General features: G+C 43.7%; 8 non-coding genes and 2 pseudogenes across 8 annotated transcripts; all 10 read left to right on the top strand.

Annotated features, from left to right (window-relative positions):
* The first annotated feature begins 1,368 nt into the window (after positions 1–1,368).
* LOC115539106 (5S ribosomal RNA) lies at positions 1,369–1,487 on the top strand. Its single transcript, XR_003975681.1, has one exon. It is a non-coding gene; the product is annotated as a 5S ribosomal RNA (ribosomal RNA).
* A 420-nt stretch (positions 1,488–1,907) lies between these two features.
* LOC115539097 (uncharacterized) lies at positions 1,908–2,026 on the top strand (annotated as a pseudogene).
* Positions 2,027–2,461: 435 nt separating this feature from the next.
* On the top strand, positions 2,462–2,580 carry LOC115539095 (5S ribosomal RNA). Its single transcript, XR_003975676.1, has one exon. It is a non-coding gene; the product is annotated as a 5S ribosomal RNA (ribosomal RNA).
* A 421-nt stretch (positions 2,581–3,001) lies between these two features.
* Positions 3,002–3,120, top strand: LOC115539093 (5S ribosomal RNA). Its single transcript, XR_003975674.1, has one exon. It is a non-coding gene; the product is annotated as a 5S ribosomal RNA (ribosomal RNA).
* Positions 3,121–4,083: 963 nt separating this feature from the next.
* Positions 4,084–4,202, top strand: LOC115539108 (5S ribosomal RNA). Its single transcript, XR_003975683.1, has one exon. It is a non-coding gene; the product is annotated as a 5S ribosomal RNA (ribosomal RNA).
* A 421-nt stretch (positions 4,203–4,623) lies between these two features.
* Positions 4,624–4,742, top strand: LOC115539101 (5S ribosomal RNA). Its single transcript, XR_003975679.1, has one exon. It is a non-coding gene; the product is annotated as a 5S ribosomal RNA (ribosomal RNA).
* Positions 4,743–5,163: 421 nt separating this feature from the next.
* LOC115539094 (5S ribosomal RNA) lies at positions 5,164–5,282 on the top strand. The gene has a single exon (XR_003975675.1). It is a non-coding gene; the product is annotated as a 5S ribosomal RNA (ribosomal RNA).
* A 421-nt stretch (positions 5,283–5,703) lies between these two features.
* On the top strand, positions 5,704–5,822 carry LOC115539098 (uncharacterized; annotated as a pseudogene).
* An 8,128-nt stretch (positions 5,823–13,950) lies between these two features.
* On the top strand, positions 13,951–14,069 carry LOC115539107 (5S ribosomal RNA). The gene has a single exon (XR_003975682.1). It is a non-coding gene; the product is annotated as a 5S ribosomal RNA (ribosomal RNA).
* A 421-nt stretch (positions 14,070–14,490) lies between these two features.
* LOC115539096 (5S ribosomal RNA) lies at positions 14,491–14,609 on the top strand. The gene has a single exon (XR_003975677.1). It is a non-coding gene; the product is annotated as a 5S ribosomal RNA (ribosomal RNA).
* The last annotated feature ends 11,472 nt before the right edge of the window (positions 14,610–26,081 follow it).

Raw genomic sequence — 26,081 nt, 5'->3', positions numbered from 1 at the left:
AGAACAATCAGTGTAAGAGTGTATACAACATAATAATCTAAATAAACAAGAACCTGGATTCGGGGATTCAGTCTATAGCTGGGGGACGAGACAGACGAACAGCAAAACACCCATGGAAACAAAGGTGTTTATATGGTTGCAACCAAGCAAGCTAGAAACATACAGGGCTCACAACAAAACGGTCGAGAAAACAATTTTTACAGGGCTCACAACAAAATGGTTGAGCAAACACATTTGTACAGAGACTATCAACATCAAGAATACCACGAAGACAAAGTTCACCCAAGGGTACTTTCAATTTCAAAAGCAACACGGCCGAGTCGGCGTCTGATTTGCAGTCTTCTTTTTCTTTCAGTTCACGCTATTCCTGAAAAGCTTGCCCAACGTTTACTCGTGTCTGGCCTCTCTGTCGGTCAGTCTCCCTTTTCTCTTCTTCTGTTCATCCGACATTGGGTTTCTCTGTCTCTTTTTAGTCGGCTGATCCATGATGAATGTAACAATCCCTTAGTTACTTGTGTTTATATCGAGCCGGTTCCGTGTTTGGGGGTCTGTGCCGTAAAGCAATTCGTTACTTCGCGAGACCCGAGACTCCCGCGAGAGTGGGCGGCGGGTCGCCGGCAGAAACATATTCATTTTCTCCGCCAAGATGCGCAAGGGGGAGTCGAAACAACGACAACAATCGAACAAAAATGTATAATAGAACCATCGCAATGACTCTTAGCCTGTTATATTAAGGTAAATCAAGCCAAAAGAGTTGCATAGTTCCCCTTTCACTCGTGTCTGATCTCTTTTCTGGTCCATTCTTCTTTTGTTCCACCGACAGTCTCCTCTTGGGTCCCTTACCAGTCGATTGATCCATGACGAATGCAACAATTGCCTCGCAACTGGCTGTTTATATCTAGCCGGTGCCATGTTTGGGTGTGTGCTGTGCCGTAAAGCATTTTCGAAACTACAATCTGACTACATTTTCGAGGATACTTCCGCTGCGTCACATCCGGATTGGCTCGGTCCGAACACATCAAGTTGCATATGCGCTTTTTCACTGGAGAGGCGACATGGGTAAATGACACACCCACCAATCGACCCAGAAATGGATGCAGAACCATCAGCATAACTCTCAACTTGCATACTTAATGTAATTTTGGCAAAAAAAGTTGCATAGTAAGCAGGGCCTTTAAGCAGGGTCGGGTCTGGTTAGTACTTGGATGTGTGACCGCCTGGGAGTAACGTATTCTGGAATAATGTATTCATTCATTCATTATGGATCTAATCATTGTTTCTGTACCAGTCCCGTCTCTGGCCACGGCAGCGCTCTCACTCCTTACTTCCTCCTCCTGTATAAAAGCTAATATGGTCAAGTCTATAATTGCTTACGGCCATATCACCTTAGGCACACCCGATCGTGTCTGATCTCGGAAGCTAAGCAGGGTCGGGCCGGGTTAGTACTTGGATGGGTGACCGCCTGGGAATACCAGGTGCTGTAAGCATTATACTTTTTCAACTCGACTCATTGGATGCAATGGCCTACCGTGCGTTGATCTTTAGCGCCCACTGTTTTGGAGAATTTAAGCAACATACAGACTCTGACGACGTCTCCTCAAACTCTCTTTGTGAAACATGTGGACAGTGTAGTGACGTAGCAGAGAGCTGCAATGACGGCGGTCCACCTTAGTCCATCCCAGGTTTTGCAACGCTACGTTTCTTCAAAAGATCACGCAAACGATGACGCCAAAGCAGTGTAATGCATTGCGTTCAAATATGTAACTCTGAGTCTGGAATAACGTATTCATTCATTCATTATGGATCTAATCATTGTTTCTGTACAAGTCCCGTCTCCGGCCACGGCAGCGCTCTCACTCCTTACGTCCTCCCCCTGTATAAAAGCTAATATGGTCAAGTCTATAAATGCTTACGGCCATACCACGTTAGGCACGGCCGATCTCGTCTGATCTCGGAAGCTAAGAAGGGTCGGGCCTGGTTAGTACTTGGATGGGTGACCGCCTGGGAATACTAGGTGCTGTGAGCATTATACTTTTTCAACTCGAGCTCATTGGATGCAATGGCCTACCGTGCGCTGATCTTTAGCGCCCACTGTTTTGGAGAATTTAAGCAACATACAGACTCTGACGACGTCTCCTCAAACTCTATTTCTGAAACATGTGGACAGTGTAGTGACGCTGCTAGCAGGGAGCAGCAGAGAGCTGCAATGACGGCGGTCCACCTTAGTCCATCCCAGGATTTGCAACGCTACGTTTCTTCAAAAGATCACGCAAACGATGACGCCCAAGCAGTGTAATGCATTGCGTTCAAATATGTAACTCTGAGTCTGGAATAACGTATTCATTCATTCATTATGGATCTAATCATTGTTTTTGTACAAGTCCCGTCTCTGGCCACGGCAGCGCTCTCACTCCTTACGTCCTCCTCCTGTATAAAAGCTAATATGGTCAAGTCAATAAATGCTTACGGCCATTCCACCTTAGGCACGCCCAATCTCGTCTGATCTCGGAAGCTAAGCAGGGTCGGGCCTGGTTAGTACTTGGATGGGTGACTGCCTGGGAATACCAGGTGCTGTAAGCATTATACTTTTTCAACTCGAGCTCATTGGATGCAATGGCCTACCGTGCGCTGATCTTTAGCGCCCACTGTTTTGGAGAATTTAAGCAACATACAGACTCTGACGACGTCTCCTCAAACTCTATTTGTGAAACATGTGGACAGTGTAGTGACGTAGCAGAGAGCTGCAATGACGGCGGTCCACCTTAGTCCATCCCAGGTTTTGCAACGCTACGTTTCTTCAAAAGATCACGCAAACGATGACGCCCAAGCAGTGTAATGCATTGCGTTCAAATATGTAACTCTGAGTCTGGAATAACGTATTCATTCATTCATTATGGATCTAATCATTGTTTCTGTACAAGTCCCGTCTCTGGCCACGGCAGCACTCTTACTCCTTACGTCCTCCCCCTGTATAAAAGCTAATATGGTCAATTCTACACATGCTTACGGCCATACCACCTTAGGCACGCCCGATCTTGTCTGATCTCGGAAGCTAAGCAGGGTCGGGCCTGGTTAGTACTTGGATGGGTGACCGCCTGGGAATACCAGGTGCTGTAAGCATTATACTTTTTCAACTCGAGCTCATTGGATGCAATGGCCTACCGTGCGCTGATCTTTAGCGCCCACTGTTTTGGAGAATTTAAGCAACATACAGACTCTGACGACGTCTCCTCAAACTCTATTTGTGAAACATGAGGACAGTGTAGTGACGCTGCTAGCAGGGAGCAGCAGAGAGCTGCAATGACGGCGGTCCACCTTAGTCCATCCCAGGTTTTGCAACGCTACGTTTCTTCAAAAGATCACACAAACGATGACGCCCAAGCAGTGTAATGCATTGCGTTCAAATATGCAACTCTGAGTCTGGAAAAACGTATTCATTCATTCATTATGGATCTAATCATTGTTTCTGTACAAGTCCCGTCTCTGGCCACGGCAGCGCTCTCACTCCTTACGTCCTCCTCCTGTATAAAAGCTAATGTGGTCAAGTCTATAAATGTTTACGGCCATACCACCTTAGGCACGGCCGATCTTGTCTGATCTCGGAAGCTAAGCTGGTTAGTACTTGGATGGGTGACCGCCTGGGAATACCAGGTGCTGTAAGCTTTATACTATTTCAACTCGAGCTCATTGGATGCAATGGCCTACCGTGCGCTGATCTTTAGCGCCCACTGTTTTGGAGAATTTAAGCAACATACAGACTCTGACGACGTCTCCTCAAACTCTATTTGTGAAACATGTGGACAGTGTAGTGACGTAGCAGAGAGCTGCAATGACGGCGGTCCACCTTAGTCCATCCCAGGTTTTGCAACGCTACGTTTCTTCAAAAGATCACACAAACGATGACGCCAAAGCAGTGTAATGCATTGCGTTCAAATATGTAACTCTGAGTCTGGATAACGTATTCATTCATTCATTATGGATCTAATCATTGTTTCTGTACAAGTCCCGTCTCTGGCCACGGCAGCGCTTTCATTCCTTACGTCCTCCCCCTGTATAAAAGCTAATATGGTCAAGTCTATAATTGCTTACGGCCATACCACCTTCGGCACGCCCGATCTCGTCTGATCTCGGAAGCTAAGCAGGGTCGTGCCTGGTTAGTACTTGGATGGGTGACCGTCTGGGAATACCAGGTGCTGTAAGCATTATACTTTTTCAACTCGAGCTCATTGGATGCAATGGCCTACCGTGCGCTGATCTTTAGCGCCCACTGTTTTGGAGAATTTAAGCAACATACAGACTCTGACGACGTCTCCTCAAACTCTATTTGTGAAACATGTGGACAGTGTAGTGACGTAGCAGAGAGCTGCAATGACGGCGGTCCACCTTAGTCCATCCCAGGTTTTGCAACGCTACGTTTCTTCAAAAGATCACGCAAACGATGACGCCAAAGCAGTGCAATGCATTGCGTTCAAATATGTAACTCTGAGTCTGGAATAACGTATTCATTCATTCATTATGGATCTAATCATTGTTTCTGTACAAGTCCCGTCTCTGGCCACGGCAGCGCTCTCACTCCTTACGTCCTCCCCCTGTATAAAAGCTAATATGGTCAAGTCTATAAATGCTTACGGCCATACCACCTTAGGCACGCCCGATCTCGTCTGATCTCGGAAGCTAAGCAGGGTCAGGCCTGGTTAGTACTTGGATGGGTGACCGCCTGGGAATACCAGGTGCTGTAAGCATTATACTATTTCAACTCGAGCTCATTGGATGCAATGGCCTACCGTGCGCTGATCTTTAGCGCCCACTGTTTTGGAGAATTTAAGCAACATACAGACTCTGACGACGTCTCCTCAAACTCTATTTGTGAAACATGTGGACAGTGTAGTGACGTAGCAGAGAGCTGCAATGACGGCGGTCCACCTTAGTCCATCCCAGGTTATGCAACGCTACGTTTCTTCAAAAGATCACGCAAACGATGACGCCAAAGCAGTGTAATGCATTGCGTTCAAATATGTAACTCTGAGTCTGGAATAACGTATTCATTCATTCATTATGGATCTAATCATTGTTTCTGTACAAGTCCCGTCTCTGGCCACGGCAGCACTCTCACTCCTTACGTCCTCCCCCTGTATAAAAGCTAATATGGTCAAGTCTATAAATGCTTACGGCCATACCACCTTAGGCAGGCCCGATCTCGTCTGATCTTGGAAGCTAAGCAGGGTCGGGCCTGGTTAGTACTTGGATGGGTGACCGCCTGGGAATACCAGGTGCTGTAAGCATTAAACTATTTCAACTCGAGCTCATTGGATGCAATGGCCTACCGTGCGCTGATCTTTAGCGCCCACTGTTTTGGAGAATTTAAGCAACATACAGACTCTGACGACGTCTCCTCAAACTCTATTTGTGAAACATATGGACAGTGTAGTGACGTAGCAGAGAGCTGCAATGACGGCGGTCCACCTTAATCCATCCCAGGTTTTGCAACGCTACGTTTCTTCAAAAGATCACGCAAACGATGACGCCAAAGCAGTGTAATGCATTGCGTTCAAATATGTAACTCTGAGTCTGGAATAACGTATTCATTCATTCATTATGGATCTAATCATTGTTTCTGTACAAGTCCCGTCTCTGGCCACGGCAGCGCTCTCACTCCTTACGTCCTCCTCCTGTATAAAAGCTAATATGGTCTAGTCTATAAATGCTTCCGGCCATACCACCTTAGGCACGCCCGATCTTGTCTGATCTCGGAAGCTAAGCAGGGTCGGGCCTGGTTAGTACTTGGATGGGTGACAGCCTGGGAATACCAGGTGCTGTAAGCATTATACTATTTCAACTCGAGCTCATTGGATGCAATGGCCTACCGTGCGCTGATCTTTAGCACCCACTGTTTTGGAGTATTTAAGCAACATACAGACTCTGACGACGTCTCCTCAAACTCTATTTGTGAAACATGTGGACAGTGTAGTGACGTAGCAGAGAGCTGCAATGACGGCGGTCCACCTTAGTCCCTCCCAGGTTTTGCAACGCTACGTTTCTTCAAAAGATCACGCAAACGATGACGCCAAAGCAGTGTAATGCATTGCGTTCAAATATGTAACTCTGAGTCTGGAATAACGTATTCATTCATTCATTATGGATCTAATCATTGTTTCTGTACAAGTCCCGTCTCTTGCCACGGCAGCGCTCTCACTCCTTACGTCCTCCTCCTGTATAAAAGCTAATATGGTCAAGTCTATAAATACTTACGGCCATGCCACCTTAGGCACGCCCGATCTCGTCTGATCTCGTTCAGGTGTGCATTCAGGAGTTGGTGCAGCAAAGACAGCAGGTAGAGAGAGCAAGCAGTGAGCAATTGTTTGCTCAGTGTTTCTTCTTGTGGTGTTATTGTTTGTTTCCCCCAACAGCTTTTGCTGTTGGGGGGAGTTCTTTTTTCATTAGTTTCTTGTGTCTAAATTAAGGTGAATGTTGAGGACGGATATAATGCCGACAGAAATTGAGACGGAGATTACGACAATGATCATGGACAAAGGAATAGAGAGACCTATCGAGACGGACAGACAAACAGTGAATGAAAAAGGAACAAATAACGACGACGGCAAAGCACACACACGCGATGAGAGTAGAGGGAGCGGTGAGTCACGAGGTGTTGTGAGGGAAATGTATGGGGAGGAATTGATGGTGGATGTGGAGGTGGAGGGAAAGGAAGTCATATCAATGATGGATGTACTGAGGGAGGTGAAGAAAGTTTGTGGAGGAGTCATGGGATGCAGAGTGAAAGGGGACCGGAGGTTCGAAATCTCGATGAGAGATGAGATTGGGATATCCAGATTAATGGACGGTATAAGAGTGAAAGGAGCAGTGGTGCACGCCAGGGACATCATGAATAATGAATTGGTTGTCTCCTTTATCAACCTGCCAGTGTATTTGAAGGACAGAATAATTGTGGAGAAGCTGGAGGAGTGGGGAGTGAAGCCGATGTCGGCAATAAAAAGGCGTATGTAGCCGGGAACGGACATTGCTGACGGCACAAGATACTTAAAAGTTAGGTTTAACGAGGAAGTCCGGTCATTGCCGTACTCAGTGAGGTTTGAAACTTTGAGTGGGGCCGAATATTTTCGAGTCATCCACGACAGGCAAGTCAGAGTGTGCAGGCTGTGCATTAAGCCGGGGCATATTTTTAGAGAGTGCCCAGAATTCAAGTGCTTTAAATGTAATAAGACTGGGCACTACGCGCGTGAGTGTGGGGGGAGGAGAGAGGCGGAGCGGGAGGACGTGAGTGGGCGGAGAGAGACGGAGCCAGAGGATGTGGGCGGGCGGAGAGAGACGGAGCCAGAGGATGTGGGCAGACGGGAGGAAGGCGAGGAGAGTGACGGCCAGCGGACGGAGAGGGGCGGCGGCGTGGTGGACAGGAGATCGGACGGAGAAGGAGACGGAGACAGGGAGAGCGTCCCAGGAGTGATTGCGGAGGAGATGGAACGGGTGGGAGGAGTCGAGTAGCGGAGGGAGATGGACGACGATTGTGGAGTGGAGAGGGAAGGAGTGAAAGAGACGGAGTTGGTGAAGGAGGCGCGGAGGTCGGCTGACAGCACGCGAGCGGGGAGTGGTGCGGATTGTGGAGCGAAGGAGCTGCGTCTACCGAGCAGAGAGGCGAGGAGGCAGGAGGAGAGTGAAGAGGACATGGACATATCGACTGTCAAGCGTTGGCAAAACAAACGAAAGGCTGCCAAGGAAAGAGTCCGTGCAGAGGGGATTAAAGGGCCGCGGGCTGGTATGTGATTTAATTTCTAAATGTTTGGTTCTATTTTCCTTTGGGTTGCTCTCATGACCACTGTAACTTCTGTAAATGTCAACGGGCTGAGGGATGGTAAAAAGTTAAAGGAGTTGCTGTTTGTGTATAGGAGTGACATACTATGTATTCAGGAAACAAATTGGGATGAGGAAAAAGTGAAGGAGGTGAGAGAGGGATGGAAGGGGGACCTTTTTTATAATAATGGGGCAAGGGATGCAAGGGGGGTAGCAATCATGATTAAGAAGGATAAAGTAGAAGATGTCAGGGAGGTATATAAGGATAGGACAGGGAGGATATTAGTTATAGAGTATGGTAAATCCAATTTTAGGTTGATTAATATATATGTGCCGAATATAGAAAAGGATAAGAGGAGCATATTGGAGGAGTTGGCCGGTTTAATAGTAGGGAGGTGTCTGATAGTAGGGGACTTTAATATCAAATGTAGTAGATTAGATGTAGGGAAGGGGGTAGAATTTAGGTGGGAAAAGTCGAGGGGGATGTTGATGGAAATAATGAGGGACAAGGGATTATTAGATGTGTGGAGGTATGAGAATCCAGAGAAGAGAGAGTTCACGAGGAGGCAGATGAGGGAGGGGGTATTGAAACAGAGTAGAATAGATTTAGTGTTAGTACAAGAGGAAATTATTAAATATATAGATAGTATGAGACACCAGGTTAACAGTTTCAGTGATCATGATGGGGTTCGGTTTAGAATTATGGTAGGAAAAAAGGAGGTAGGGGGAGGAATGTGGATTTTGAATGCTGGGTATATTGAGGAGGAAGAGTATAAGCAACAGATTAAGGAGGTATTAGATGGGGAGAATGAGAGGATTGAGGAGGAGGCAGAGAATGATAGGGTTGACTATAGTATAGGGGAGAGATGGGAGGTGATGAAAAATAGAATTAAATCAATTAGTATTAGGTATAGTAAGAAAAGGAAGGAAAGGATAATGAAGGAAGAGAATGGCTTGAGGGAAAGATTGAGGGTAGAGTTAGGCAGGGCAGAGGATGAAGAGGGATACAGTGCGGAGAATTATATAGAGGTAAAGATGGAGTTGGAGAGGTATGAGAGGGAGAAATGTAGAGGGGCAATTTTGAGGGCTAAGGCAAAATATGTGTTGGAGGGGGAGAAATGTACAGGGTATTTTTTAGGGCTGGAGAAAAGAAAACAGTGTAGGACTTACATACATGAAATAAAAAAGAGGGAGGGGGTGGTAACAGAAGACTACGTAGAGATATTGGAGAGGGTGCAGGAGTTTTATGAGGAGTTATATACGAGGGGGGGTGTGGATGAAGGTAAAATAGAGGAGGTGCTGGATAGTGTAGTGTGTGGGTTGAGTGAGGCTGATAGGAGTTTTTGTGATAGGGAAATCAATGAGAAGGAGGTAATGGAAGCGATAGAGGGGTTAAATAGTGGAAAGAGTCCGGGGAGTGATGGGATAGGGATAGAATGGTACAAAGTATATAAACACGATGTATCACCCATTTTGGTGGAGGTATTTAGGGAGATGGAGAGAACAGGGTTGGTGCAGGATAGAATGGTAGAAGGGGTGATAACCATATTGTATAAGAAGGGAAGTAAGTTAGATTTAGAGAACTATAGGCCAATCAGTTTATTGAATGTAGATTATAAGATTCTAACCAGGATATTAGCCAATAGAATGAAGAGAGTGATAGGAGAGGTAGTGCAACCAACTCAGTGTTATAGCATACCAGGTAGGGATATAGCGGACACGATAGGGACGATCAGGGACGTAATAGAACATATGAAGAGGGATAGGATAGGAGGTGTAGTAGTGGGGATAGACTGGAATAAAGCATTTGATAGAGTAGAGCATGAATTTTTGTTTAGGGTATTAGAGAAGTTTGGGTTTGGGGTGAAGATGGTGGGATGGGTGAGGAGGTTATATGGGAGCGCACGGAGTTGTGTAAAGGTGAATGGGGTTTTAACAGATTTCTTTGAAGTGGAGAGGTCAGTGAGGCAGGGATGTCCTCTGTCTGCGTTATTGTACGCTTTATCTGTAGAGCCACTGGCCACACTTATCAAGAGGGACAAGGGGGTGGAAGGGATAAAGTTACCATATGGGGGAAGGTGTGTGATAAATCACTATGCGGATGACACAACGATCACGGTGAGGGATGGAGGTAGTGTCAGGAGGGTGATGGAGATAGTGGAAGACTATGGGAGAGCGTCAGGAGCGAAGATAAACAAAGAAAAGTCAGAAATAATGTATATAGGAAAGGTTGAGAGAATAGAGGTAGGTTTGAGGGTAGAAGAGAAGTATATAAAGGTATTGGGTGTGCACCTGGGGGTGGATAGTAAGGAGGCAAGGGATGTGACATGGACCGGGGTGATCAATAAAATTAGAACGGTGTGCACGGCATGGAGGGGGAGGAAGTTAAGATTGAAAGGGAAAGTAGTGGTAGTGAATGGTCTTATGTTGTCAGTATGTGTGTACGTGATGAGGGTGGTTGAGATGCCAGGCTGGGTGATGAATGATTTAAACAAAATTGTGTGTGATTTTATTTGGGAAGGAAAGGGGGTGAAAATCGCACAGAAAACACTGGTTGGAATGAGGCGGAAGGGTGGTTTGAAATTGATAGATCTGGAAACCAAAAAAGTTGCAATAACAATAAAGACTGTGCAAAAGTACATGGTGGGAAAGTGGCATTATGGATGGAAAGATCTTTTAAAGAAATACATTGATGAAGTGGGGGGAATAGGTGATTATGGCTGGTACATGGGTTTTAAGCAAACAATGACGGTTGGGATACCTGAGATATACAGGGAGGTGTTAGAGGCGTGGAGGAGGTTTCTGCCAAAAGTGCAATATGATTGCGATGGGTTGAATATGTTTGTCAATTTGCCCCTGTTTTTAAATGAAAAATTCAAACATAACGAGAAAACATTATACAAACCCAAATTTATAGAAGGAGGCATTCGGCAAGTTAAAGATCTTATTTATGAGGTCATCCAAGGTTTCCTCAGGGATAACTGCATTTTTGATTCAGTGTGTGAGATAGATGGCATGGAGGATAGAGACAAGGTGAAGAAAATTCATGATAGAATTAAAAGCAGTATACCAGGGGAATGGGCTGGACTGATTGAAAGTGAATGTGTGAGTAGGCAAGAAGTACGTATTCCTGAATTGTATGTGAAGGTGGAGGGAGGGAAGTGTGGTATGGAGAGAATGAGTGTGAAGAAAGTGTACGATTGGTTGATAGGGGATGTGTTCAAAGAGCCAGCAGCAGTGAAAGTATGGAAGAGGGTGTTTGTGAACTGGGAGGTGGAAGATATATGGGCAAATTGTAACATTAAATACAACAGTATTGAGTGTGAGAATAATGATTTTCTTATTAAACATAATAGAATCTACACAAATGTAGTATTGAATAAAATAAATAATGAGGTTAATGTGATTTGTGATGTCTGTAACAGTGGTCATGAGAGTTTTTCACACTATTTTTTGGATTGTGGGGAATTGGTTGATTTCTTTGTATTTCTAAAAGCACTGATTAGGGAAAGTTGGAGTGAGGAGTATGATTTGGAGGGCGAGTGGAGGATGTTGTTTTTGTTTGGTGTATGTGGGAAAGGGGTGCACTTTAATTTGTGCAATTTTGTTTTAAGCAGAGCCGGACAGTAACGGAGTACATTTACTTGAGTACAGTACTTAAGTACAATTTTGAGGGATCTGTACTTCACTCAAGTATCATTTTTTGGGAGTACTCATGACTTTACTCAAGTACATTTGAGAGGCAAATATTGTACTCTTTACTCCGTTACATTTCTATCCATAACCGTGAGTACCCGTTACTCCTTCTGAAAAATAAAAAATAAAAGGAGAAAAGAAAAATCACGGAAACCCTCAATTTGTTGTTTCCCTCTCAAACGTGATTCCCTCTCAAACTGATTAGGACAGCCTTCAGCCTATCAGCAATCACCTTCGCTTTCCGCCAAAGCCAACTCCATGGTCAGAATTAGATGAGAGACGATTGTTGATTTGATTGATAAAAAAACGGAGAAACTCACACATACATAGAATTGTTAGCTGAATTTTCTTTTCTGATATTGCATATTTATTAGAGCTGTCAAGCGATTAAAATATTTAATCGTGATTAATCGCATTAATGTCATAGTTAACTCTAATTAATCGCGATTAATCGCAAATTATTTTTCTATGCTAAATATCCCTTGATTTTTTTGTCCCATAATTCTTCTCATTTGAATTCTCTTATCAACATGGTGAAGTGCATCGGCTTGCCTTGTGCAAATGATTTTTTATTGATAACAACATTGGCATATACACTGATCAAAACAGGACGATACAAAAAAAGAGCCTTTAGTGCAATTAAACGACTGCTTTGAACAAATGTCATTTGAACATATCAGTCAGGCTACTGCTTCTTTGTTTTGAGCCAAAGAAAAAAAAAAATTTTTTTTTTTTTTATAAAATAATTGCGTTAATCGCGCGATAAAAAATTTAACGCCGTTAAATTTGGTTTGGGTTAACGCCGTTAATAACGCGTTTAACTGACAGCTCTAATATTTATGTAAGCTGACCAATTGTTTTTATGTCCTTGAGTATACTGTTATACTGTATACTATTGTGCTATTGCCATGGTAAAAAGATGAAAATTACTTGATTTTACTTTCAATTCCTTTTACATTCTCCAAGGTGTTAACATTTTTCATAACTCCATGCAGGACGTTTCTATACATAAATGTAAGCACTGTGGCAGTAGTAATGCAATATTTAGAAAACATACTCTTGTACTCTTGATACTCAAGTACTTTTAAAAACAAGTACTTCAGTACTTTTACTTAAGTAGACATCTGACTGTAGTACTTTTACTTGTACTTGAGTAAAATTTAGCAAGGGGTATCTGTACTTTTACTCAAGTAAGGAAGCTGTGTACTCTGCCCGCCTCTGGTTTTAAGTCATGCCAGACTCGCGGTCCTGTTGAGAAGGAACTATGCGCACTTTGAGGGACGGAAGGTGAATGTCATACAACTGTTCAAATCCATTATGAAGCGGGATGTGGATCTGATGTGCACGTATGGAGGGGAGGGTGTGAAAGAGCACTTTATCAGTGGGACCTCTTTTATTCATGAGAGGGAGGGGGGAGGGATTTTGTTTAATTGGTAAGGAATTGTTTTTCAATCTAAAGGAGTGAACTGGTGTGTTGTTGTGCTCTCTCTCCTGCAGTTGGGTCGGGTCCTGCTCCCCGGGCGGGGTGGATGGCCGCGGGGTCTTTCGGGTGCGGCAGTGGCGTGTATGTGTGTCGGTGTGCTCGGTCCGTGGGGGTGCCCGCCCTCCGCGGGTCGGGTGCGCATATGTGCCCGCATGTTGCTGTCGCGCTTGGGGGGGCCTTTCGGTAGTTTGCTCCGGTTGGGGTGCGGGGACTGGCCTCCCTGTGGGGGTGGGGGGGGGCGCGGCAGCACATAGAATTTTGAGTCCTGTTTTGCGTGATTGAGCTCTCCCTTGGGGATGAATTAGGTTCATTTGTATGTATTATTTGTATTGATGTCTTGCTTTTGAACTCTGGAGTAGGAGACGTTATCATTTGTAAATGTAGTATTTATGATTTCTGTAAAATTGTAAATTGAAAACATTAAATAGATTAAAAAAAAAAAAAAAGGCACGCCCGATCTCGTCTGATCTCGGAAGCTAAACAGGGTCGGGCCTGGTTAGTACATGGATGGGTGACCGCCTGGGAATACCAGGTGCTGTAAGCAATATACTTTTTCAACTCGAGCTCATTGGATGCAATGGCCTACCGTGCGCTGATCTTTAGCGCCCACTGTTTTGGAGAATTTAAGCAACATACAGACTCTGACGACGTCTCCTCAAACTCTATTTGTGAAACATGTGGACAGTGTAGTGACGTAGCAGAGAGCTGCAATGACGGCGGTCCACCTTAGTCTATCCCAGGTTTTGCAACGCTACGTTTCTTCAAAAGATCACGCAAACGATGACGCCAAAGCAGTGTAATGCATTGCGTTCAAATATGTAACTCTGAGTCTGGAATAACGTATTCATTCATTCATTATGGATCTAATCATTGTTTCTGTACAAGTCCCGTCTCTGGCCACGGCAGCGCTCTCACTCCTTACGTCCTCCTCCTGTATAAAAGCTAATATGGTCAAGTCTATAAATGCTTACGGCCATACCACATTAGGCACGCCCGATCTCGTCTGATCTCGGAAGCTAAGCAGGGTCGGGCCTGGTTAGTACTTGGATGGGTGATCGCCTGGGAATACCAGGTGCTGTAAGCATTATACTTTTTCAACTCGAGCTCATTGGATGCAATGGCCTACCGTGCGCTGATCTTTAGCGCCCACTGTTTTGGAGAATTTAAGCAACATACAGACTCTGACGACGTCTTCTCAAACTCTATTTGTGAAACATGTAGACAGTGTAGTGACGTAACAGAGAGCTGCAATGACGGCGGTCCACCTTAGTCCATCCCAGGTTTTGCAACGCTACGTTTCTTGAAAAGATCACGCAAACGATGGAGCCCAAGCAGTGTAATGCATTGTGTTCAAGTATGTAACTCTGAGTCTGGAATAACGTATTCATTCATTCATTATGGATCTAATCATTGTTTCTGTATCAGTCCCGTCTCTGGCCACGGCAGCGCTCTCACTCCTTACGTCCTCCTCCTGTATAAAGGCTAATATGGTCAAGTCTATAATTACTTACGGCCATACCACCTTAGGGACGCCCGAACTCGTCTGATCTCGGAAGCTAAGCAGGGTCGGGCATGGTTAGTACTTGGATGGGTGACCGCCTGGGAATACCAGGTGCTGTAAGCATTATACTTTTTCAAATCGAGCTCATTGGATGCAATGGCCTACCGTGCGCTGATCTTTAGCGCCCACTGTTTTGGAGAATTTAAGCAACATACAGACTCTGACGAAGTCTCCTCAAACTCTATTTGTGAAACATGTGTACAGTGTAGTGACGCTGCTAGCAGGGAGCAGCAGAGAGCTGCAATGACGGCGGTCCACTTTAGTCCATCCCAGGTTTCGCAACGCTACGTTTCTTCAAAAGATCACGCAAACGATGACGCCCAAGCAGGGTAATGCATTGCGTTCAAATATGTAACTCTGAGTCTGGAATAACGTATTCATTCAATCATTATGGATCTAATCATTGTTTCTGTACAAGTCCCGTCTCTGGCCACGGCAGCGCTCTCATTCCTTACGTCCTCCTCCTGTATAAAAGCTAATATGGTCAATTCTATAATTACTTACGGCCATACCACCTTAAAAAACTTTAATTTGACAATTTTGAAAGTCATGGATGTCATTGCACCTTACAAGGTTAAAACGATTTCTGGAAAGCAAAAGGCACCCTGGAGAAAAGCTGCTTATGTAACAGCACAGAAAAAAGAATGCAGGAAGGTTGAACGCATCTGGCGTAAAACAAAACTTCATATTCACCATGATATCTACAAAGAGAGCCTCCGTGCCTACAATTCAGACTTAAAAAGTGCTAGAGAAACATTTTTCTCCAATATCATTAAATCCAATAATAATAATGAAAAAACCCTATTTGCAACTGTTGACAGACTGACCAACCCCCCAACACAAATTCCACCTGATCTCCATTCCACGCAGAAATGCAATGAGTTTGCAGCTTTTTATACTGATAAAATTGAAGGCATCAGACACACCATCAATATCTCCACTTCAAACAAAAATGTTGGACTACCACCCTGTTCAGGAAAAGTAACGTGGCAGGGATGGCATGCTTTAATGTTATTGACTCTAAAACTCTTGTGGAAACTGTTACACAACTAAAGCCATCCACCTGTTGCCTTGATTCTTTACCTACCAACCTCTTTAAGAATGTTTTTGACTGCCTAGCAATATACATATTGCAGATAGTTAACAACTCTCTCCAGTCATGCAACTTCCCAAAAGCCCTGAAAATTGCAGTTATTAAACCCCTTTTAAAAAAGCGGAGCCTAGATACCTCTATTATTAACAACTACATACCAATATCAAATCTGCCCTTCATAAGTAAAATCATTGAGAAAGTTGTCCTCCAGCAACTTAATCACTTCCTGGCATCAACTGGTTGTTATGACACCTTCCAATCAGGATTTCGACCCCTGCACAGCACTGAGACCGCCCACATTAAAGTTGTAAATGACATCCGTCTTAACACAGACTCTGGCAAAACCTCAATATTAATGCTACTAGACCTCAGTGCTGCATTCAACACTGTAGACCATACAATACTTTTGGACAGGTTAGAAAACTGGGTGGGGCTTTCAGACACAGTCTTAAATTGGTTCAGATCCTACCTACAAAGTAGGAACTACTTTGTTTCCATCGGCGACTTTGTATCAGAATCAACCAACGTGATGTGTGGAGTCCCACAAGGTTCGATCTTAGGACCCTCTTTATTCAACATCTACATGCTCCCACTAGGGCAAATCATGCATAATAACAATATTGACCATCAATGCTATGCTGATGACACGCAAATCTATGTATCGCTATCACCAAATGACTATCGGCCCATAGATCTGCTGTGCCAGTGCATTGAGCAAGTGAAGGACTGGATGTGCCGAAATTTCCTTCGGCTAAATGAGGATAAAACAGAGATAATTGTATTTGGTGCTAAAACGGAAAGGCTTAAAGTAACCCAACACCTTCACTCTCTGTCCCTGAAAACCTCAATCAAAGCCAGAAACCTAGGGGTTATCATGGATTCTGATTTACATTTCGAAAGTCACATCAAATCAGTTACAAAATCTGCATATTATCACCTTAAAAATGTAGCAAGACTTAGAGGGCTCATGTCCACCGAAGACTTACAAAAACTTGTACATGCCTTTATCACTAGTAAGCTTGATTACTGCAATGGTCTCCTTACAGGTCTCCCAAAACAAACTCTAAGGAAGCTTCAGCTTGTTCAGAATGCTGCTGCTAGAGTTTTAACAAAGACCAAAAAATTTGAACATATTACACCAATTCTTAAATTGTTACATTGGCTTCCTGTAGGTCAGAGAATTGATTTTAAAATCATGTTGCTAACCTATAAATCCCTACATGGTTTAGGCCCAAAATATTTAACTGATATGCTTCCACTACATAAGCCTTCTAGAACACTAAGATCTTCTGAGACCAATCTGTTAATTATCCCCAGAGTAAACACGAAACATGGGAAAGCAGGATTTAGTTACTATGCAACAAATAGCTGGAATAAACTCCCTGAGGATTTAAGACTTGCCCCAACTCTGAGCACCTTCAAAACAAGATTGAAGACTTTTATGTTTGCTTTAGCTTTCTGCTAAATCTTAAATACTTTACCTTTATTTTACTAAAATGCCTTTTTAACTTTCCCTTTATTTTCTATTTTTACCAGAAAAATACATGACATTTGCTGAGTAATGAAGTTGTGTCATTAAGAGCTTGACGAAGTGAAAACCTGTATTAGTGATTAAGTGCTTAATCACTGAATATACGCCATATGAAACTCTTTTGAATTTGTTTGTTGTTTGTTGTTTGCCTTTGGTTCTGGGCTAGAGTCCTAGAATAATCACTGAATATTTGTTTGTTGTTTGTTGTTTGCCTTTGGTTCTGGGCTAGAGTCCTAGAATATTGTAATAGATTGTCCTTAAGGTCGGGTTGTGGTCCCGACTTGGGTTCCAGAGAGTCTGTTGATCTGATCTTAAATAACTTTCAATTTAATTTTCTCACTTTCTTAAATACATTGCACTTTCAATTTTACTTACTAAAAAGCCTTTTTAACTTTCTATTTTACTCATTTCTTTGCATATGTTTTCTTTTACTTATAGATTATTTTATTTTATTGTATAACAATGTTTATATGTGAAGCACTTTGAGTCTGCCTTGTGTATGAAAAGTGCTATATAAATAAAGTTGCCTTGCCTTGCCTATACTGTGTCTACGGCTGAACCCTTTTTTGTCTCAGTAATACTCAGGACTACTATCAGTAAGGGGGCGGGGGTGGGGCGCCATCCTCCTGGGTGTTAGCTGCCTGCGGCCATGACGTGGCGATGCTATCATTGACACAGATGCAAGTTTGATGCCAGCATATTCTAGTTTCTTAAATTCGGCTGGAAAATCGCAAAGGGAGACATCGGAGCTGGAGTTGTTGTTGTGGCTATGGGAGAGATGAGGCTGGAGGTCATCGTCGATGGGGGAGTGCAGAGGAGGGGGGTGGCCGTTCCTCGCCAAGCCAGCATCAGCGATGGGGGAGGGAACAGTGTTGATGGCGTCGGGCGGGCTGTTGTCTCTCTTCAAGGTCTGTGGGCTGTCTGCTATCTGTGTGTCAGATAGTGGCAGAGTAGTTGTGTGGGGGAGGCTGTAGTCTCGCTTCTTCTCAACCTGTGCTCTGATTGTGGCCTGTGCGTCAGACCATGGCAAGATTGTGGCCGTGCGTAAAGCGAGAAGAGAAGATTGTCCCTCAACAGTTTTGAGCCTAACCTGTTTGGGTGTAGGCCATCTGCTCTGAAAAGATATTTGCGCCCCCAGAATAAGTTGAAATTGTCAATAAAGTCCCTTCCTCTTTCATTGCAGACTCTGGAAAGCCATGTATTCAGTGCAAGTAGACGACTGAATCTGTTTATTCCCCTGTCAACTGTTGGTATGGGTCCACTGACGGAAGACTTGATGTGTATTTTGTCCAGTGTATCCAATAGATCAGTGTAATCCCTCTCGAAGTTCTGACTGTTCTCTTTGAATATCATTAAATCCTGCATGCACAATACTCTGTGAGATTTTGGGGTTTTCCAATATGATTTTGGCTAGTTTATGGTTGATGTTGGGAAAAATAACCTGCTGAGTACATCACATGTACATTACAAATATAGCTAACTCCTACCCTAGCCTGATGAGCACATCACATGGCAGACACATTACAATATAGTCAACTCTTGCTCTAACCCAACGAACACATAACACAAACATGATAATATAGTCAGTTCAAGGCCGGAGCCGAAGGCCCCATTTCTCCTCCAGGCAAATGGTAGACACTCAGACAATGCACCAGTCATCCTCAAGAACGGGACAGCCACATTAATTTATCACACAGGAGACATTTTGAGAGCTCTCCCCCGTTAGGAGGAACCAAGAGATACACCTGCCCATACCAGGGCCTGAGAACCACATTAAATTATCACACAGGAGACACTTCGGGGGGGCGCTCCCCCGTTTTAATTTATCACACAGGAGACACTTCGAAGCTCTCCCCCGTTAGGAGGAACACAAAAAGATACACATGCATATACTAGGGCCTGAGAGCCAAGGTCAAGCAAAAACACACAGAACCACGCACACCTCAAACGCACACACCTCATCGAGAGGAGGATACAGCATAAGACTGTATCACACAGGGACTCAGGATCTTCTTCTGAAGCAGACCTTCCACGGAGGCGAAGCTCTGGACGAACCATCAGCGCTGATTAGGGACCTAGACATATTCGATCTCTCACGCTTTATGACTCTGTATAACCATTGCCACTTTACTTAATAAATCCAAGGTCCTCGTGCCGACAGACTTTATTACCTCTCCGTCTCATTTCATCTGGTCCAGTAACTAGACAGACCGTTTTTCCCCTCATTGATATCACTAACCATTCCATATGGGAAGATGCATGTTTTGATCTTCTTACCGGTTATATCCTTGATAGTTGAGTCTCCTGTAATCAGAGTGTCTGGTTCATCTGCTTTCTCTGAGATGGGCCCTTGTTGGACGGTGGCAGACACATGCGCAGCCCGCCTCCGTGGCGACTTCTTGTTCCGTCTCTGTCCGCACTGTCCGTCCGGACGCATCTCGGGGCTCAGGGGTGCATCGGTGGCAGGCGCGTTCGTGGACTCTTGAAGTGGCAGGAACCGGTTCTTCAGTGGCAGGGTTGATTTGAGTGACGGGCTAATCCGGCTGATACATGTAACTTTAGCTTTGGGTAGCTTAGCATTTGGTGTTGAGTGAACTTGTTGATTCACTTTGGTATGTTGCTTTGGCTTAGCGCCGACTCTGTTCCAGTGAGACGCAGCTGGAACTGTCTCTCTCTTGTCCAGCTTAGGTTAAAAGTTCTCCTCAAAATATCCAGGTTTTTTTTAAGAGCCATAAATGTATAAAAATGGGAATTACATAAAAACGAAAATCTTAAGCAGCTGGTTTTTCTTGTAAATGTATTTACATTCATTCTGGAAACAGAACTTCTCTCACAAATTGACATTAATACATATACCTAAAATTTGAGACAAGTATTTTAGCATTAATATACTTCAAAACCATGAAATATAACTGTAGCGCCCCCATGCCATGGCTAAGGACATGATCTTCTAATTAACCCAAAAGTTAACTGGGACGCTCCCAAGTTCACATTAAACTGACCACACCCTATATGTGGTAATCTACCCGATTTTATGTTTAGTTGTATTGTAGTGTCTCGTAGAGTATTGTAGAACTAAACCCCTAATGAACAGGAATCACTGGCCTGGTAATTACAATAAAAACACACATAATTTACTATGAAAGATAGGTTTCAGTAAAATAACTTTAGTCAAATCTTTAGTCAATAATGATACTGCAATGTTAGTGAATACATTTATGTTTCTAAGGGCTATGGGTTATTTCTGATTCCTGGATTAATTAATACCAGTTTGTTGACCATATCACATACACACCTTTGCTTCTCACGTGTGTAACATAATTCACACATTCATACCAACAGGCCACATATGTCCTTGGCGACTAGAGAGGTCTCGTTCCCATCCTAGGGAGGGATCCGGCTCCTAGGGAGGCGTCCGGCCCGTACAAGAAGCCATTCATTCATGTATCAATTCTACAGATACGAGCGGCCCAGGTGTTCGACGAACTCAGAAGTTCAGGGCCACGAAAGAAGTTGCAATGCCAACACATAGCCACAAGGGAGCAGCATAGAGACACATACAACATCCAGAGAGGCGGGAGTTCAGCGCCAATTAGCCAAAACATAACCAAGTCCACGCCTGCCCAGTATTAAAGTTACAACCCATAACTCAGAGGGCTAGAACGCTCCAGGTAAAGCATCCTTTGGAATGCCCTACTAAGTGTATCTCCACATGTGCATGTACAATTCCCCTCCTTTTGCTTCTATTGCAGCATTCTTCGAAGAAAATAGTCCAATCCCGGGTTGCTTTTAACTGACTATATTTGTTAAAGTAGGCATGTTTCGGTATGGTAACTATGAAGCTTAAGGGAGGGAATTGTATCTAACGCGTGTAGAGGAAAATACCGTGATCTACTTCAAGCCCCCGGTGGCTCTCCGCCGTCTACCTATTGATCTCTGTCCTATTCACTTCAAATCACCCGCTAGAGACCGTCAAGTGGGCGTGGCCTATGTCGTGGGCGTGGCCGGGGTTACGTAATTGCTCCGCCCCTGTCTAAAGGTGCTGCCATCTGTGGCTAAAGTAGTTATTGCAGCTTAAGTGTTCGATTCTGCTTGCTAGTGGCTATGTGAGGGTAATGCAGCTTGTGTGTTCGATCCTGCTTCCTAATGGCTATGTGGGAGCAGCTTATGTACTTAAAATACGTAACAATCCCTCCTTGGTCATCTCAGATGACATACAAGATTTTAAGTCATAAACACCATTTACCACACCGAAAACATAGTCAAAGTATAATAAATCATCAACACCACCGACCGAAGTGGAAAAAACTCCATATTGGAGATAAACCACAACGCGTCCCCATAATACTGAAACGGCATTTGCATTGGTGGGTCTCATAGGTAATACAAGTCATTGTTAATAATACAACAATGAACACATATCCTGGTTATCATACAATCATATGGTTAAAGGGCACATAAACAAAAGTATCCATAGAAATCCAAGCTAATACTTTTGGTTATATGTAACAAGGTCATAACATTTTCGGCATGTGCAAAAGTAAAGTACAAAATTAGTAGTCATATTAGGAATTAAAAAAATTCAAGATTATTGATAGGCTAGCATGGATTTGGGTGGTTCAGGTGATCTTTGTGTATTGGTGTGCTGTTGCATGTGGGTGGTATTGGACATTGTTGTAATCGCAGCCATTGTTTCTTCTGTCGCCATCGGGACCTGTAATTCATGAACCCAAGGCTCGTCCCTACTTGTCAAGGGCTCAGCTCACAGAGAGGTTACTTTCACATCATGGGAGCCTCCTTCAGGTGTTCCATCGTCATCGTGTCAGCAACAGGAAACCTGTAAACAATGAATCATGCCTTTCCACCTCCCAAACATATTCTCCATCCATCCTGTGAAAGGGTCATTAATGCCGGAGTTCTCTGCCAATTCAAACCTGAGGGATTGTAATCATGCCAGCGCCCTGGCCACCAACCCATCCGGAGCTGTGTTATTGGGGATAAAAGTACAACATGTTGTGCCTATCATTGCATACACCCCTCCTTGCTCTGTCAATAACATATCCATATCTATATATTTACATTTACATTTAGGGCATTTAGCAGACGCTTTTATCCAAAGCGACTTGCATTAAGTACATTTGTCATAAGAAGTGCATCAATATATCGCTGTCGGTACAGAAAGGATGTTCATAGAACCAAGTGCAAGTACCACAATCGCTGGGCTAATCAATTCCCCGTATTACAGACATGATAGCAGCTGCTGCAGTTGCTACACAGTTAAGTGCTACGATTTAATACAGTACAATACTATTAAGTGCTACAATACAATACAACATATATTCCTTTAACCTTATTCGTGGAAAACTGTACGAACTGTTGCTGATCATGACATATGTAATTTATCCAAACAATATTTTTTCTAATGGTGGACAACCAAAACAGAACCGATTCAAATCCTGCCGTTATTTGATTTCCTCATGTGACCGTTACTCCTTGCTCGGCAGACGTAGTTTGTAGGCTCCGGGTGTGTCTGCATCTGGTTCTGGAACTTTTTGTTTCTATTGTAGAAATACAAACTCATGTACAGCAGTTAGTTGTTCAAAAGCATATTTCCTTTCATTCTAATTGTTTTTACAGTATCTACTTTGATTTAATTTCACACTACATCCCTCCTTGCGCATTGCTTCAGCCATGCGCATTGAATGACAACCAAACCTAACAACGCCGTAGTGCAACCAAGTTGAAGTTCCTTTCCTTAATCATCTGTATATAAACCAATCTATTGTGAAGAGACATGAAAACCAGTATACAAAACCAAAGGTCGATATTGGTGGGTCTATGCAGCCGTCTTGACCACACTGTTCTCAAATGCACTAAACCGTAAACGATACATGAGTCAGTATACCTATGTGTCGCAACTTATCAGAATAAAAAAAATATCATACTATGAAACGCTGACGTCGTATCAAAGCGTTACAGCAGCAGCAGTGGCATTTGAAAGGTGAGCCCACTACTTCTGAATCTAAATTGAGAACCCTAGCATTTAGGTTCCCTTCCCAGCAGATGTATCGCTAATCCATTTCTTATCTATAACCAAAAAGATGTAAAAGGGAAATAACAATGTTAAAATTTGCATGTTCAATATCACTTCTGTGTTAACCGTATCTCATGATAACAGTTACCTTCATCATGCTACCCGATTGTTCTACACTAACTATGTATATTGGATGACCTAATCTTCATTTATTCTACCTATTGCTCGCATTTGATGTTGTCCACACTTTGATTCACTCCTATGTACATCGCATACCACATCAAACGTGCATAAGCCTTATTCTCTGCACAACATCCTATTGCGCTACCTTTTGCATACCACATCAAACGTGCATATGTCTTAGCAAAGTGAAGTAAAGTAAAACCCAGTTTTATCTTTACTTATTTTATAGCTATACGTCCCGGACACGTCCATTACTATTTCCAAAAGTTTTTTTTAGCTATGCAGGTCCCAGACCTAACTATACCATTACTTGAACAGTATTTATTATTATAATTATCTAGTTTTTGTTGGTCAACATCAAATCGATACATTAATTCAACCTTGTATTCCTGACTTACTTGATTTCTCCCCGTGTGAGCCCGTGATTGCCAACTCTCCCGGAGCCTCCCCATGAGCTCCACCGTCACCACTCCCTGTGTGAGCCCGTGATTGCCAACTCTCCCGGAGCCTCCCTATGAGCTCCACCGTCACCACTCCAGAACCCGCAGGAACGATTAGTCGGTTGACGCATGGCTCGGAGGCTCCCAAGGAGTGCCACAATCCTACGTCTGACACCTGGTGCAGTTGACGTGTGGCTCGGGGGCTCCCAAGGAGTGCCACAATCCTACGTCTGACACCTGGTGAATTTTGAGCTAGGTCAATCAAAACCGTCTAAACTAGGTAGAATAAAGAGTCATCCAAACTTACTGCAATTATGCACATCTGGGTATTAAATATATGGTGATATTCTATAAACAAAACAAAAACTGAACCTAAAAGAAAAATTCAGAAGTTATCGGTTGAAACTAATGTTATTGTAATTGAACTACAGCAGTTGAGCTAACTCCCCCCTTGTGCCACGGTTAAAACCATGTGCATCATTTATTAATTCAACATATTATTTTAGCAGTTGAACCCCGTGTCTATTTGAACCATCCTGGTTCTCTAATATCAATGTGCATGACACAACCAATGTCTATTGCACTCCTGTTTTGATACACAAAACTCATGAAAACAGACAGAAGGGCCCAGCAACCTTGAAAAACATTATGTCTGTGAGTGTTAGGCATTCGTTACTGCACATACTGCCATTTCCTGAAGAGAGAGAGAGAGAATATTAAAGGTTGGGTAGGTGATTTGCGAAACGCCAGCAGATTTTGAAAATACACAACTCAAATGGTCCTACCCCCTCTCCTTCAACGCTGACTCTGACTCCACCCATTCCAAGTACCTGGACGCGCAATCATGCACGAGCGCGAACAGAGATGCGCGAGAGCGAGCCAGGCTAGCGTAGGTTTTCGTTTAACAACATGGCACTACATTCAGCTGTAAGTTGCACCCAGTACCGCGGGAAGTAGGAGTGCTGGGGGTGCTGCAACACCCCCTGTCCGAGGCCCTGTCTTATCACAGAAAACGATCATTTCTAAAAACTCCGGCCAAAGTGGAGATTTCTGAAAACGCCGGTTATGTGTTGTCGTGTCAACGGGGAGAAACGGGATTTTAGGTTCTGAAGCGTCACATTATGCACCAGGAAATGCTTAACGTCATGTGAGCGCCCGCTGTACCGTATTGGTCCGAATATAAACACAAACCCCATTGTAAGACGACCTATATTTGGAAAAAAGATTTGAAGACCAGATCCGTTTTTTATGAATAAATAAATTGTATTCATTGAAATAATATACGAAAATAAAAAGGCATCGAATAAAACACTGCATTGCCACTAAACAGTAGTGCAAATAGGCCGTACTGATGTGTACACCAAAGACTATTCCTGACACTCCTCTGCCCCGCTGTGTTCGCTCTGGCTGTGGTCGCTCCGAACTGTTTCGGCCCGTGGCAAAGCGAGTCATCCTCGCTGCTGTCCAAGGCATTTTGAGACGCAGCATTTATTTAATGCTCATATGACCTAGTGCTGAAAAAAGGTTCTATGAAAAAGTGTGAGGGTAGCGGTGGTGCGCTAAACTTGTTCTGTGAGCAGCTGGATGTGAACGATCGATTTTCAACTGTCCGCGCATGCACTGGTGTAATTGAGCTGCGCTGCTATACATCTTTTTTTATCAATGTAACGAGTTGCGAGTCTAGTGCAGGCTGAGTTTTTTTTTTTTCCCTGCACCCCCTGCTGAGAATACGTTCTCGCTGCAATGGTTGGACCAGATGTTATAAACATTAAACGGTCACATAAATCATTACTATTTTTAGAAAATGTATGTTTGTTTCATATAATTGTATTGGAAGTCCTGGTTTTCACTAGGGTTGCCGCGGTGTGGACATTTTCACACCGAGTAATACACTCGTCTCCACACCGGTATTACCGAGTATAAACGGTATAAACTTTGAAACTAGGTCAACCGCCACACAAGCATCGGTTTTTAGACCCTTCTCGTCCTTCAGTTGCCGCCAACGTTCGAAAGCAGCGCCTAGGATTATTCTTGATTTCAGTTTTTCTCTTTCAGCGTTTTTATTATCAATTACTCTCTGAAAAAGAGTTTTCCTTCTCTTTGCTGGTGGTGGTGGTGGTGGTGGGGATGGTGGCGTCTTGTCTGCCATGGAAATTGTCTTCTACTGCTAGGTCCAAATGTGGATTAACTAGTTCCAGTAGCTACCGCAGGATAACAACAAACAGGAGCTTGCTCTGGGTCACGAGCTCTGGGT

The sequence above is a fragment of the Gadus morhua genome, unplaced genomic scaffold (assembly GCF_902167405.1).
Source record: "Gadus morhua unplaced genomic scaffold, gadMor3.0, whole genome shotgun sequence".
NCBI classification, from domain to species: domain Eukaryota; kingdom Metazoa; phylum Chordata; class Actinopteri; order Gadiformes; family Gadidae; genus Gadus; species Gadus morhua.
The sequence above is the reverse complement of the archived record's forward strand: the minus strand, read 5'-3'. Positions and strand labels throughout refer to the sequence as shown.